The sequence below is a fragment of the Labrus mixtus genome, chromosome 10 (genome assembly GCF_963584025.1).
Source record: "Labrus mixtus chromosome 10, fLabMix1.1, whole genome shotgun sequence".
NCBI classification, from domain to species: domain Eukaryota; kingdom Metazoa; phylum Chordata; class Actinopteri; order Labriformes; family Labridae; genus Labrus; species Labrus mixtus.
This window is the reverse complement of record NC_083621.1, coordinates 8,917,806-8,934,274: the sequence shown is the minus strand read 5'-3', so window position 1 is coordinate 8,934,274 and position 16,469 is coordinate 8,917,806. Positions and strand designations below refer to the sequence as shown.

Genomic DNA, 16,469 nt, shown 5'->3' with positions numbered 1-16,469 from the left:
AAATTATATGTACTGTTCTCAGGTTCTTATATTACTTCTTACTAAACAGAGTCTTATATTGCCTGTGGGACTCGGTGTACTACCCTTGATTACTGAAACATAATCATGGTGTCATGGCACCCCAGAGGCATTGTGTCACAGAAAATCCTCCACAATATGGCTGCAACACAAAGTAAGCCAGAACCTGGAGAGGAGCTCTATTGTCCCATTGCGTGATGTGAAAGCCTGGTCAGACTCATCGGTATTAATGAGAAGTAATGGCTTCAACATTTCGAACATGCTAGTCTGGGACACAGGCATGTGGAGGCTTACAGCCCAATCTGAGCCACTGCTGTGGAAGAAACAGGCCTTCAGGGGAAATGAATGAGAACAAGCCCTTGGATTCTTTTATCCATTCTGTAGCCGAGACACAATTTAGTCTCCCACTTTGAGCATTTAACTCAAAGTGGGCAGATGGTTCTGGAGATGTTTCTGGGCATACAAGGTAGGTAGCACTTTTGAAGAAGCCGCAGCATGTGAATTAAATATGAATTTCCTTTTCTGATAGACCCTTTTCAGTAGCTCTCCATGGCTTTGGTTTCCCATCCTTTGGCCGGATAGAAGAGTCTCTTTTGTAGGTTCTGATACATCGAGGAACATGTCTGGTCTGTCTGTGCATACATCCACCACATGCTCGTGCAAATACATGAGGGCTTTGACATCAATATTTGCAACCACCTCTTAAACGAGGAGTATAGTTGTAGATGTAACCACTTTGAGAAAAGACCCTTTGATATATGATGTTAGATCTCCTGCTCTGGGTGTTTGGCTGCTCCCCTTATGCAGCTATGAAGGACAGTCCATTTATTCATGCCCGTTCCCAAAGCTGCAGCAGCCTGGCTCCCCAACGCTCCCTCAAAGACCATGAACAAAGGGCATATTCTGTCACAAGAGGGCAAAGATGATGGAAAAAAGTGTGTATGAATGTGTGAGCGAGAGGACATTTAACTTGAATGGTACAGAGACTTGCATACATCTAGTTGAATGGTTCTTGTGTGTTGGTGTCCTTTTTTATGTCATGTGCATATGTGGCATCCCCTGACTCCAGGGGAATACCCACTAGATATTGTGCCAGCGTTGTCTGTAAAACTTTGTTCTGCACAAAGGGCCTGTTTCATGAACGGCTCTTTAGAAACTTGTACATCAAAAACGTAACTGGGTGGGTAATGGGCTGCATTGTGGCAGACTTGCTCGGGGCTCTTTGTCCTTGGTTTATCTCATGGGAACCAGGTACTGTTGTGACTTGTGAGGCTCGTGTTTCCAATGTCGGTCGTATCATCGTGTATAATCCCACATTATGAGCGGACTGCATATGTGTGAAGTCATTGCTGGGCATTTTAGAATCCATTTTAATTGCTGCATGTCCCAAAGGGGAATCAGTCCTGACACTTCAGCTGAAACTCTCTCCACTTCAATAGACATTCTCATGTACTCCCCAGGCAACTCTCACTATATCTTTACTATATCTTCAAGTGTTGAAAACAAGGCATTGTAGTAGTAACCTCTAATTTTAGGAGCAACAGGAGTACATCACAAGAGCCTATATGTACTGTATTGTTTGTTCTCAGAGCCCACCGACTTGAAGAGGCTAGACATTTCCTACAGTTTATGTGAAATAGGATGATAGATCAAGCAATGACTTTATACTGCACTTTGGGGCATGCTGCTCCCTACGGTTCTTTGAACATTGCCAGTTCAAGGTGGGTTAGTTACACCCCTGTTATGCCTTGTCTGCATGTGTAATAAAGTATTTTAGCCCCTGAAAGAGGAGGTAGGAAAAAAAAAAAAAAAAAAAAGGCACAACAGAGACGACACAATGGTGATGTATAATGTTGGAGCCGGCAAGGCTTATAGCAGCGCTGTTTGTGTGCTCCCACTTCCTGTTGGTTATCATGCCTCTGCTTCCACAATGCTGTTATGCGATGTGACATCACACACTTGAACACCAATATTATGCTGTTTCATCTTCAATATAAAGGGACAAAAGCGTAGGGACAGCTGAGCATTGTTTTGTCTCTGATGTGGAATTTAATTCTAAAATGGGCTCATGTTACAAAGAGCCGAAGCAAGATTCCAACCTTGACTGAAGGCATTGCAAAATGTACATTGTATTTCTTCCCTTAAAAAATGTGAACGAAAAATCATCTGTATGGAAGGAATATAAATCAGTTATTCATCAAAATATCACAATATTAATGCCAAACTGACCAATCCTTTCAATTCTTGTAGGAGACAGTAGCTAGGATGATCAAGCACCATACTGTACATTGAAATGTTACAAGGAAATATTTCTTCCTGAAACCTCTATCTATTCTTGAACCACCATGTTGATATCCAAACTGGTTAGATTTAAAATGACCTTCTATCAACAGATGGTTGAAAATAGCTTCAACTTACATTTTAAAGGCAATGCTATATATATCCAATTTCTCAGTTAATGTACTGAATGCCCCCTGTTTTTTCTTTTGTTAAAATTAATTTGGGTATGCGCTTTGGTATTTGCTGCTTCCGCTGTGGTGGAATTTAAATTTAAATTTCTTCCGAATTTATGTAATAAACCCCAAATGACTCATGACTCATCACAGTTCAAAAGTGCAATAGTTCTTTACTCTAATAGAGTTCATTCACATTTTTAGATCAAATCATCCAAAGTTGTGATGTGTATCGTTGTTTGTTCATACTTAAGCAGACACACTGCCCCCCTCTCTCTCTCTCTCTCTCTCTTTTTGTGTCAGGGATTAGCAGAAGCTTTTCCCAAACCCTGTCACGTCTTCTTTCTCCCTGCATGTACTCACCACTCCGCCTTCCACTCTCCATCCAGCACCGGGCTCCATGCCTCATTCTGCCCCTTCACAGGCTGCGTGCCCGTGGATAAAGGGAGAAAATTACACTGAAATGAGCCTGAAAACATGCTCAAACACCTCTCCACAAAGCTAGCCATCTGTGGCGCCCTCTCCTTTTCAATTCTCCTTTTTTGTCTCCCTTGTGCTGTTTTTGTAACACCACACTGAGTGGATTCAAATGTGTGCCACTTGTGACTCTGTTTCACACAAGGCTTCGTTTTACTTGAGGTTGGAGTAAGTCATTTAAATGGCTGTCGTGATCTGAAAGAAAGTGCAGAACGTGTTCATGTAGCACCCCAGCGAGTGAGTGTAAATTGGAGGATTTTTCAAGGACGCGGAGAACAGCATTCATATTCATGCATGGTGATCAAATGTAACGATTACCCGTAGGATTATGGCAGCAGCAGCAGAAGCAGCAGCAGCGGCAACGTTTTCTCTCGCTCCCGTTTTTTTTTTTTTTTTTTTTTTTTTTAGAATCCCGTTTTTAGAACACTCATTTCTTGGCTGTGCCGGGCCGTAGTTTGAACATCAAAGCAGGAGCGACAGTGGGTTTTGGCTTAGAAATGCAACATGAGCTGATATTTTATAGTGCACTGCTCATCTTCCCTGACTCATAAATCTGTGTTCTATAATCACTGCCCTTTTTGATTTTGACAGATCACAAAAAGCATTTTATGATGCATTATATAGGACGTTGAACAAACTTTGATGGCATGTTTTTTTTTTTTACATTAAATAAACAGCACGTTTTCACCCAGGAAGCTTTTTACAGCATCACAACATGAACACCAAATGCAATATGTACACAAATTAAAGCAGCCTTCGTTTTGCTTCACTTTATTTGTGAGACTGCCCTGTATAGTGCTTTCAATGATTGATAAAACAGCTGAAGACAAGCTGATGATGCATTATTTATTGATTTTGTCTTTGTTCACTGAGCCTGTCTTCATTGCCTCTTCCTCTGTGAAGAAACAGTCGATGCCTTACTTCGCTACAGCAACAAATCAATGGCAAGTCTGCCTGATCAAAGAGTGGGACACATCCCGAACAAAACATCAGGCTATGTATAAAATATTTAGATCGCAAAAGGAAGACAGTAGAGCGAAACCGGAGCTGCAGGAAGCACGGCAGAAGGAACAAGATGACTCCCACTCAGCAACCTTCTCCTGCCTGTGGTGTGTTTGATGTGGGCTTGTGTATTCCACTAGAATAGCTCTCATTTACTGTTATGTTCCACTTTTTGGCAACTGTTTACACTCTCACAAGCGTTAGACATCTGTCTATCCCATAAGCAGTCTTGGCCCAAATCTGACTTCTATGCTCAGTGTGATTATGTCTCACAATCCCATGTGTTCGCTGTGTTCTTTCCCTTTTTTGGGTTTAGAGCTGAGCCCTTTTTTTAAATAGCACACTAGCATTGGAGTTTTTCAGAAGATGGGATACAAGTTGTTTGCTTTTATGCACAAGGCTTGGTTTGCACATCAAAAAAGAAGGCTATTAGATGTTCTTCACAAATAAGAAGCTTATTAAAAATGTAACAGAAATGAGCCTATGTTAACATGTTGCATTCAGGCTATGTTTTCATCTGTGATGAGATACAGTTCATTCCAACTTGCACCACATGAAACAAACATTACAATGTAATGAAGAAAATGTGTAAGTCCTCGATGTTATAGGGTTCACAAGATGAATTGGTAACAACAGTTCAGTTAGCATCTCATTTAAACTTTCTTAGAGAAAGAAAAAAAACATGTTTTGCTACAGAGTAACAGGGTGTCATGTAAATGAAAGTACATTGAGAAGATATGCTTAATTTAAATAATAACCCAGAAGTTGTAATTGAGGCTTTGGCATTTGTTTTGAGAATGGAGCTCTCATAACTCAGCAGCCCAGCAGCTAATAATACACAGCTCCTCCTAGTGGTTACAGACTATATGAGCTCTGGCTTAATAATTATCTGACACAGCGACTAAAAGATGCCGATCCAGCTGGGTTGCCTGCTAAATAAAACATAGGCTAACCGTGCAAGATAATCTGCTGAACATGCATTGCTCTGCCAGTTAAACCATGCTGGTTATGTGTGGGCTTTACACCTGGGGTGCATTTCTACAGTCCCACTAGCCTTGATGATTCAAGTTTAGTTCGAGTAAGGGAGGGTGAGACTCAGTTTCTGAGGGTTTGACATATAAAGCAGTTTTTATAGTATACCTTCTCCTAAAAATCTCCCACAGTGATTACACTGGCGGTGGTAACACAAAGATAGAATGCTGAGCTTGTAGTCAGAGGTTTGGTAAAAAGCATAGTTTAATATTAATAAAAGTGACAAGGATGTTGACTGTTTCAAGTGTTTGACCATGAGTAGCCTTTAGCAGCTAGTAAATGCTAACTTTAGGCAAATAAATTATATACACAGACTCCATCACATAATAGTTGTGGAGCAAGTCAGCAACCCAAGAGACTGGAAAATGAATCTAATGCAGAAATGCCAAAAAATTGCTGTTCCGTAAGTGTCCACTGGAGGCTGGCTCATAAAAAGAGTCAGTCCCCATCAGGTGTGATGTTAATATGCCCTGCTCTACAAACAAATCAAACATGATACCTATCCTTTACAGCTGTGGGGTGAGATGGGGTGGGGGGTATGATTTAAATAGGTCACAGCGGGTGTGTGTGTGTGTTTTTTTTTTTTTACTGATTATGGTGTTGGGGCTTTTTGACGCAAATATTGGAAATAAAAGTTGTCTTAATGTGCAGTTTATTGTACTAACTCGTACAAGAAGTATGTGTGAAGTAATGGCTCAAACAAAACAACAACGAAATTGGGATGACCAAAATCATAACCTTTAGGCTCAAAAATGTGGGCTATGTTCATCACACATTGGTTGGATTGACCTCGCATTTTTTGTAAAGAGACAATTTATTTTTAAGACGACTATTGTTCCCCTACATGTGACCCCCTCCACAGACAATGTAAAATAACACACCCAGCTGCTTTTTCTGAGAAAAATATGATCAACACTTCAAGAAAACACGGCATCAAATAGTATATTATTCTATAAAATGTTTATTTTCAAGATATTGTTAAAGATTCACATATCCATTTGTACAGTTCTCTTGTTTGTGTGCAGTCATTATGTGCACTAAGCAGTTTGACAGCTCAAATTAGACTAATTTAAGAAGCACTTCTATAAACTGATACCTCATTCAGGCACTGTTGGAGGAAAGTCGTCTCTGGGAAAGTGATGCCCCGATGAGTTTGAGCAGGGAGGAAAAGAACAGCTGCTTGGTAGAAATCCATTGTTGCAGTGTGTTTGGTTTAACCACAGAAATATGCCCATTCTGCAGCAGTGGAACAACAACACTCTGTTTGTGCAGCTTGTTTAGGCTTTTGTTTGTTCCAAGGAAGTCCTCTGCATCAGTCTGACGCATCAGATTCTGATAAGATCTGTCACAAGGATTATTATCTCATTGTTGATGGAGGTGGAGTCAAAGGTGGAGTCAAACAGGTGCCTGTGCTGTAATTTTCCAAGGGGCCCTGTGATAGGTACACTATTTGAGAGGCTGATACTGAAAAGATTTATGACTTTTACAGCCGGCTTAGCATTAAAGCTGCTCTCCCAAGCGACCTCTCAAGGTCAAACTGCTCGAACACAAAATGAAAAATATGGCAGAGGATTTATTCATCAGTATTACAAATGTGTCCACAGTAAGCTAAACTGGGGACAGTTACTGTATCTACAAATTCATCCAGGATGTCATTATTTGTCATATGTCGTACTTGTTGGCTTCGTCAGGGCACTCTGCTGCTAAAAGATCATCATAGAAGCTGTGCTGGTTATAAGTTTAGCAGCCAGGCTAAAGATTGCACAGTCAGTAAAAGGATCCTGCAGTTCTGGTGCTGTGTGGCTGAATTCAGCAATGCAAACAGATTCTGAGCCTGACTTTGAGCCAACTCTGTAAAGTTGGAGGTTCTTAGTCAAAAGGTGAGCACCTTCCTCGGAGTACAGATGCTACAGAAAGCCTTGGAGCTGATAATTAAAAGTGCATCCAGCTGAGGAGGAAAAAGTCGACAGTTATTAAGGTGAGAGGTTCAGCCTTTTTGAAAACTCACGCAGGGACTGAGACCTGGACATTGCCGGAGCCCCATTACAGAGGAGGTTAGTTATGAGCCACGAGAGCACACTATACAGTCCAAGTTCATTAAATCACTGAGTCCCTCTCATTAATTTTACAGCGCTAAACTCCGAATGTAATTTACTGAAATGTCAAACCGAAGTGCCAGGTGTGACTACAACTCACTCATACATACAATGCCGTATTTTTTTTTAAAAATGCACATTGTTCATACTGTTCATTCTTTGACACATTATATGTATAAACTCTAATAAACTTTTATTTAGTTCTAAAGACAATGAGGCTCAGTTGGCTTGTAATTCAGTTTGTATAAGTAACAAATGAATATACCAAACAGTTTTGATTTCACAACGTTGCATCTTGTTAAAAAATAGGCCCATAAATGTAGCTTTCATTATGTGAGACTATTGAAGTGTCTACTAAAGACAGAAGGCCGTTTTGCACTTTAATGGAATTATTTTCTCTCTTGACTACACAGAAAGTTCTGTGATAAAATAGGAGCTCACTTAACCGGCAGTCATAATATTTTCATGCAAACAGATCTAATACAGGACACTTATTTGTGGATGTTATTTACTAGTAGTTGTTCCAGAATGCATTTATAGTCGTGTTTGATATGAAAAACTGCTCCTGCCAGAAAGGCCAGATTTTGGACAGAAAAAGCATCACGGGGTTTAAAAAGTAGCTTTCCGCTTGCTAGGAAAAAAACTGTCGTGGTTGACGTACAATGTTTGTATTCTGCTGTGAGTGAGGTCATACCAGGAAACAAGGCGAGGATGTGTGACTTTCCCTGGCGATACAAAGTGGCCCCTGTATGTTGTGGTGTAGCTGATAATGAGCATGGATGTGTGTGTTGTGTGTGCTGAGCTAATTCTGGAAAATGCAACCAACGCCCTTACTCATAAAACAGTTGCCCCAAGACAGAAAAGTTTGTGTCACAAAAGTAACCACAAGATTAGCTCTGGCTTAAGCCTCTGACATCATGCCAAATAGAAGATAAAGATGAAGCACTCTTTTTTCCCCTTGTATTTCTTTTGATTTGTGCAAAACTATTTTCTGGCTCTAAGTATTTATGACGTTGGTGGTGAACCCAGAAGATAATTCATGCTAGTGCTTATCTGGAAAAATATTGATAGTTTGTGTCTTAATCTGTTCCATTGCATCAACGCAGTGACAGTTAATTTATTGTCTTTATGTAAAAATGAATGAATTGACCGCGCGTAGCGACAGCCTCCATTCAGGCAGGATAATTGAATAAAGTGAGCCAGTCATCACTCTTGTCCTTTGCATTTTATTTGAGCCAAACAGTGTCAGCTGGGCTCAAAACTCATTAGCCTGTGTGCTTTGCACCACTGACATTATCTGTGTGAGATCCTCCCTTTTGTCACATTAAAAATTGATTCACGATGGGCTAGAAAACAAAGCAATTTTAATTTGATCAAGATGGATGAGGTGTTGATGGAATATTTAATGTTGTTTGTCAAGTAGTTAGTGGGTTAGAGACCAGAAAGGGATCCCTATCCTAGCATCTAGACGTAACAGAAAGTCGTTACTAAAAACTGAAAGACAGCTAATGTCTGTTTGCTAGCCAACAGTAAAGGACTGTGGTTGTACTAGGCGGATCCCATTGACCAAATCCAGGAAACTGTGGTTGTGAGTCGGGGAAAAGAACTCTTTAGTTTTGAGCTACGAGTCAGCTGGCTTTCCTTAATTAACATATGATAGAACTTTATATATATACATCATTATATTCATTCAAATATTGGCAGTCTTGGGTAGGAGTCATTTTGAAGTTTCTCTCTTGAGTTGGACTTAACTGTGCTCAGTCCTTTGCCTGATGAAAGTGTAGAAGTGCCAGCAGCATAAGAGTTCGAGAGATATTCATGAACAAGTTTTTGAAATTTCATGGCAGCAAAAAGCAGTTTGAGGTCAGAAATGATTTTTATTCAAGGTTTGTTGATGCTCAACACATATCAGCCACACATGGTTGGCTTTTGTTTTCTCACAATTATCACGGGCTTATTAGGGGAAAATAATTCATTTGAGAGTTTTGCTGTTAAACCAGTGCCTCTGACAGATTGCTATTAAAGTTAGGGAATATTTATCACCTCATATATCATCATCACTTGAGTGTTGGGGCACCGGTGGCCTTGTGGGTAGTTTGTGCACCCCATGTATAGAGGCTGTATTCATGTAAGCATGCGGCCCGGTTTTAAGTCTCAGCTGTGGCTCCTTTCCTGAATGTCATTCCCCACTCTCTCTCTCACTGATTTTCCACTGTCCTGTGTATCTAATAAAGTTATTAAAAGCCCCAAAATGAAAACTCTAAACCTTGTATTACCTCTGAGACTTTAACAATCCCTTCAGTTTTTTATACTTGTTCACTGGTTGATGTCAAACTTGTTTCCAAGTCCCATGCAGTATTTGTCGACTAAGTGAGAGCAACCTCACAGGTCACATCTATGCATTAAAATGCTGACCCTGGATTTCACTGCCACACCTGTTTCCATTCAGGAAATCTCAAAGCATTTCAAAGCACAGTCACTGTTCTGGTTCTTTGCAGATGTAATTTGTATGCAAGGCTCCTAATTTTTGGAGTTAACGTTCACACCTACGGTCAGGGTCTTTAAACATTGACCAAAAGACTGAGATTTAACAAGCTGACACGACAAGCTGAGTGACTTCAGAGCTCAGAGAGTTTAACCACTGCTCCTTCCTTGAAAGAAGTTAGTTTAGGTGGTTTGGGTTTCTGATAAAGACCCCTCCTGGGAAGTCTTTGGAAGTTTTCTTGGCACATCCAACTGCTAAGAGATCCCAAAGCATTACTCGAACATGCCTAAGGAATTATATATCTCATCTGACTTAAGAAAGTTTAAGAATCCCCCAGGAGCAGCTGCAAGATGTTTTTGGGAAGAGAAATGTCTGGTCTACTCTCCTAATCTGCTGACATTGCAAGAAATGTCTGAATGGATGAAAATCATCATTTTCATAATCATTTCGCTCCTGTTGCAGAACCAAGCAGTTTAGCTTGTGTCCAGTTCTGACATTGCTGTGGGGGCAATGTTTGAGCAGATTGATACATTTTGCTGCAAACATGATTATTTTGTATTTCAATCCAATTCTTTCCAACATACTAACTCCTGACTCCTGAAGTTTGAACATGACTATTTTCCAGCTTCTTGAGAATGACCGTGAACATGTGACTTTCATCAATGATCAGTTTGGGAACATGCTGAGAGATCTAAATATATGTATTCATTCAACAAACTGGCATCTCAGTCATCATTGTCTCAAGATGGGCTTTCATTTTAATGTATTGAAGGAGGTGAAGGGAGGTTTCTCAAATCAGTAAAGTATCCCTCTAACAAGTTTAATAAAGCAGAACCTTCCATTGTCTTCAAATGGCTAGTTATGAAATGTTTTCATCATACACTGCTTAGAAATGCAAGTTTTAACAGTCAAAGTATTTCATTCAAGTGTCAGGTGTTTCGGTTTTGATTTGAACTTGAACTTTAAAGGTCTTTTGATGCAGTTATGTTAAAATTTAAAATGAAGAAAAACAATTCAATACCAAAAATCACAAGGTACTGTGTACAGAAACATATAGCATTTGTCTTATCCATGTCTGTGCAATGGCTTCAAGTTATTAGAAAATGAACTTGTTGACTTATTTTCTTTGTACATCTGCTTATAGATATTAAAGCTTAAATAGACCATGCTCAGCTGTCATTATTTAGCAGTAGCAGATGGTTAATGCATGCTGGTATTAACACTAATCCCAAGTAACATAGTCTGATAATAACATCCAGTGTAAGAAACAAATTGTGCTTTTATGCAGAGCCAATGATTATTTATCATAAAGACTTCTTGAGTGTACACCTCTTGAAACTTCAGATTTTTAATACCAATGAATATAGAGCTTATTGAAAATGGTAGTAGATTTACTACTTTCTCAATAACTCTGGAATGAGTTTGAGGCTTGTCTTTCTTACAACCTTACTACACAAGGTTATTAGCTTTCTATTGAGCAGTTACTTACTACACAATGTATTTAAAATCAATTTGAGATTTACATTTATTTCTCTCTCTCTCGTTCTTTCTCTGTTGACTTGGAATTCTCAGATGCTGTAAAGTTGCTTCCCCTCTTTGTAATCCATTGACAGGTCTGTTTTCCACTCATAATTTTTATTTGTTATTGGACGGCTATAACAGTAAATGATGTCCAATTGATGCACATCAGTGATTTAGAGACAATGATGCTGGACGACAAAGGTGGAGAGATTGGCAACAACTCAGCTCATTGAGTTCACAATTAATCATGGTTTTGTTAGCACATGGAGTTTATATGCAAAATAATGAGCTGTATTGGAAATTAAACAATGTTTTCTGAGTGACTTATACCCATAATTCATTATCAGTGTGCAGCAAATAGACCCTAATTAAAAAGACGTAAATTAAGTGATCACTCAATTGTGCTCAGTTCGGCTTCTCATCATTTTAGTGGCACATCTCTTCTGAAATCAGGTCAGAACTCGGCATTCAACTCAAATTGTTGTGAATCAGGAAATACATTCTACCCAAGCAGGAACATTTTGATGTACCTCACAATTGTTATAACTTTTCCTCTTTTGTGATGTACTTCATTCAGGTCATTTAGTTGGTTTTATAAAAAAAAAAAGGCTTTAACAAAAAACAAGTAATTTACTAAAAAATACCGATATATCTATACTTCTTCACCAGCATCAAAAAGCCTAAGTGTGACAAAACACTCTTAGTTGTTGGTGCTAACTCCAAACCCACATTCTCCAGGTATTGATTTGTTACAGTCTGGAGGTATTCTCTGTACGTCTGCTCGACACAAGTGTTCCTCTCTGTCAGTTGTTGATGACTCATTTCAATCCCTGCTGAACCAGTTGGGAACAATAGTTTATTAGGGACCAAATGATATGTTCTGTTTTCTCAAATGATTTCACTTTGACAAAAATGTAAACTGCACCTGGCTGGCCCTTGAGTAAACAATGCACTGATTGTCCATAATGGAGCTTCTTCTGTCTGCCTCCTTTTCCCGCTGTTTGGCTTTCTTCTGTTGTTGCACCGAAGCCTCTCTGCGGCATGATTTGACTTGAAATGTTGTTATTCCTGATACAAAATCTGAGCAATTTTATAAAACATTGAAGGATTTACCTTGAGTTTTCTGAAAATGGTGTTTTGAAGGATTCTTCTCAACTGATGGCTGAATTGATTGTTATGAGGAAATATTGGTTTCTTCTCTTTTTCTTTTTTTTAGTTATGGTGACTCATGTTGGTTCCAGAAGTCTAAACTATGTTCACCATTTTTAAATATACATGAGCAGGTTGTCATATTGATCCCAGAATAATCAAATTGACTGCTAAGTGGGCGCAAGGATCCAAAAACAGAAAAGTCAATAAGTCAACCAAAACTGTAACACAAATACAAATGTCAATAAAAAGAATGTGAGGACATGTATGGCTGTGTCTATAAGAGTGACAGGGCTACAGGTGTGTTTGTTCGTTTACAAGGACAGTCCAAATGGGGCAAGAGGGCATGCAGTTTACTGTATGCACACACACACACACACACACACACACACACACACAAACACAAACTTGAATTATTTACTATCCATGTCTCCAAAAATTAAATATGCTTAATCTATTCAAGTTCCAGAGTGTTTTAGCTGTTTATGAAACAGCATGAAATTAATAGTGACATCTCTTTATGACGTACAAAAGCAAGCGTCTTCTGATGAAGAGTTATTCATGCAAACCCCAACTCAGGACTGTATATTATTACACCAAGTTTGTGAGTGTTTGTGAGTATATGACACATTTTTCCGTTCAACTAGTGAATCTGTCCCTTATTGTTGCTAATCATTGCCCCCATCCGCAGCCTACTGTGAAATAATGGTCTGTTTATATTCAAACATGGGGCGTCATGGTAAGCTGACTTGTTTTCTCATTACCACCCCCTCCCCTTTCAATTTGGGTTCATTATGACTTGTCAGGCTTTTAAAATTTGTTCTCCTTTTTCTCTTATTTGTCCCTTTCCTACCTCTCTCTCTCTCTCTCTCTCTTTCTGTCTGTCTCTCTCCTCATCTCTCTAGGTCACGCTCTCTCCGTCTCGCTCACCAGCCTGTTGTCGTCCATAGTGGTGCCAGCTCAGTGCTTACTAGGCTGCCTCCAAGCCCACAGGTAAGTCCCCTCCCCCTCCTCTCCTCTTCTTCCTCCCCTTCCTCCACTTCATGCTCTATTTTTAACTCCACTCTGCAGGATCCTGATTCTCCCACTATAACCCCATCTCACATCTCTGTCAGCACCTCTCTGCCAAGTGGGAGACCGTTGACCAAAATGTTTTTAATAATTTATAACTAAGCTAGCTTTTCTTTTATGTTTTGGTCGGGAAAAAAAAGCATTCTCTCTATAAGAGAATGCCCATGTGAGATCTTCATTTCCAAAACAGCATCAGATGCCCTTTTAGTTTGTGATCCGTCCTTTTTTTCTACATGACACTCGACATCACCTCAGCTCCACACTCAACAGTTGTGGATGTAAGCAAAGTGTTGAATCAGAGAACGCAAGATTTCCATCTGAAAAGTGGTCAATGAATGGTGAAATACACATTCCTATTATATTAAATCATTTTTAGCTGTCAGCATTCATATGCATTGTTAGATTGGATGTCCATATAGCCGTAAAACTATGAATGTAATGCTAACTAACAGCTCTGTAGTGTTGGTTAGATATGTTTATGATGGCCATTAACTGCCTCCGTTGTCACCTGCAGCTGATAATATTTGGCTCATGTGAAGCCGCACAGCCACCTCAGCCCCTCCACTGAGCAGAGACATAATGCACTTGTTGGATTGCATGGCTGAGGTCCACTGCCACGTCAGCCTCTTGGCTTTTAAGACTGCTTTTCCAAGTGTATATCCTTCTGACTGGGGCTTGAATAACTTAACCTCCTCTACTGGATGAGCACTATGGCTCTTAAAAGCTCCCTGTATTTGTGCTGAAAGATAACATTGACATACAGGCTGCGTGTGCACTTCAATTTGCACTCCTTTAACGTTAAAGAATAGTTTATAATGGAATGAATTGTTAGCATACCCTAATAGCAAGACTTTTCCTTGCACAGTTCATTTCGAGAAAGAAAATATTCCATTTTCCAAAAGTGGGTCAAAAGATTTTTATTGCAGAGACTCACTTTATTCCCCAGGCAGACACATTGTCTCATTAGTATGGTGCAGCTTACAGATGCAGCCCTATGAGTTTTTCAGGTGGTACAAGCTTTATTGACTTGTGTCTCATCCCATTAGAGGGGATCTTTAATAGACATAATGTTAGTTCAGTCATTCAACATTGATTCTAAGTGATATGCTTTCTATTGAGCAGTTGTCTCCCTAAGGCTTGACAGGCTTAATGGAGGGCTTCAGAGCCAAAAAAAAAAAAAAAAACACATCTATTTTTCTTATGAACAAGGGGTTTGGTTCCCATAGTTACAATGTTTGTCTTTGATGGGTTGCATTTACTTCTACTATGAACTTGATCAAAGTTGTTTTTGATACAAAGACAAGGGAGGAGGGACGGAGAGAAAAGAGAGGCTCGATTGAGGCTCCTTTGAATGCCATTGAAATTGGGCTTGTGCTTTTGGCAAGCATTGTTGTTTTTTAATGATGGCCTCTCAGGGAAAAATTACACTTTAAATACATGCTGACTTAAAAGATGCATTTCCATTAGTCTTTTCTTTTTTTTGTGTGTCTCGTACAGACAATTGAGAAGGCTGGCTGTGACTGAGATAAACAACATTTTGTCAGCCTTAAACACACCTTCTGCCTTGATAATGATCCTCATCTGTGTACCCAGACGTGGCATTTTTGACTCACAATCTACCCTGCAGCATTTCTTCCTTATTTTCCCATGCAGAACCCTCGGAGATATACATAAAGCTGTGAGAGAATCCATTTGTCAAACCCGCAGTCCTTCACGGCTACAGACAGGGCCTGTCGATGGGAGGTTTTTGAGTTATTACGAGCCTTACCAAAAGTAGCATGTGGCCTGTTTTTAGAGCGGGTTTAACACACAAAAGCACTCAGAAATACAGACACACATTAACTTTCTTCTCTCCCTGCTGGCCTCCTGTCGAGGCCCATCATACACTCTTCAAGTGCTCAGTCTTTGCCTGTCAAGGAAACGCACTCGGCAGCAGATGCAATAGGCCAAGTGGCCTGCTGAGATCAAGTACACAGTAATACTGCCAAAGTTGTGATGTTCTAAGCAGCATGGAGTCTCGCCTTTGATGAATGAAAGGCTATCATTTTCTTGCTTTTGCATATTGTTTAAAGTCCTTTCACATTCAACTCCTACTCGGTTGGAACTTTTCATGCATGTAACCAGAAATCTCTTGTAGAACGTTTTAGCATGTAAACCTCTATTTTTTGCCTTGTTGTGTTGCAACGTTTATATAAGAACAGCAGAAATTCCACTTTAAGGAAGAATTAGGCAAATTTTTCTCTGATTTTTCTGTTGGACATATTTTAGGTGAAAGCAGGAGCCCCGCGTATCTGTATCAGCAGGAGCTTTGTAAATTGGCTCTACTTCATGAGCCACGAGAGTCTCTCCGTCTCTCATCTTCTGCTCCACTTCTGCTTCCCACTCCTCTGCTCTCCATCTTTTCCTCCGTCTGATCTCTGTCTCCCACTCATCTTCATTTACTCCCTCTTTTTGGGGGGCTGGGGGTGGCAAAAGCATAAATAGATTATTAATACTAGGGGCCTTTTTTTTTCTTTTTTTTTTTGCTCATCTTCCTTTTCCCTGCTCATTGGAATTTTATTACCCTTCCTCTTCTCTTGTCTCATCCCGCCTCCCTCCCTCCTCTGGTGGATGCTTATGACAGCAGAGCCATCCTGCATTCTGCCTTGGCCAGGTAGAGCATGAGATGAAAGGTTTGCAGCCAGAGCTCTCTTTCAAAGATGCCTTCTGCTGCATCCCTTCTCTCTGTGGGCACTCGCTTGTCCCTGCCAGGCAGATGGAGAGAAGAAGGGCAAAGGAAGGAGAGAAGGAGGGTAGTGAATAGAGAACAGAGATTGAGATTTTGAGGTCTTGCTCCAGATCTGGATGTTGCACCTGGTATTTTTGCAGAGGATAGACACTCTTAATATCCAGGTGAGTACATCCAGGGGAACTGCTGTGCCCATGCTTTCACTTTGCTCCCAGTTTGAAACTCCTCTCATACATCTTAACTCGTTCTCGAGGCCGCCAAGGGACATGAAGAGGTTTTTGAAAGGCTTTCTGACACGTTTCCAAAACATGTCCGGAAGGTCTGAGCTCAGACCAGGAGACAACAGCTGTTGCCTTCAACATAATCCAGTTAACTCCTTCAGTTCCTTCAGGTGGATTTGAAATGGCTTTTCAAGTTTCATTGCCCATTGAAAACAA

General features: G+C 40.1%; 1 protein-coding gene across 1 annotated transcript in view; it reads left to right on the top strand.

Moving 5' to 3' along the window:
• The window catches only part of mid2 (midline 2), a 131,706-nt gene that overhangs the window by 17,773 nt on the left and 97,464 nt on the right, over positions 1-16,469 (top strand). The window contains exon 2 of the mRNA XM_061047975.1: positions 13,139-13,226. The gene's annotated coding sequence lies outside the window, so the exon portion shown is untranslated. The remainder of the gene's footprint in view (positions 1-13,138; positions 13,227-16,469) is intronic.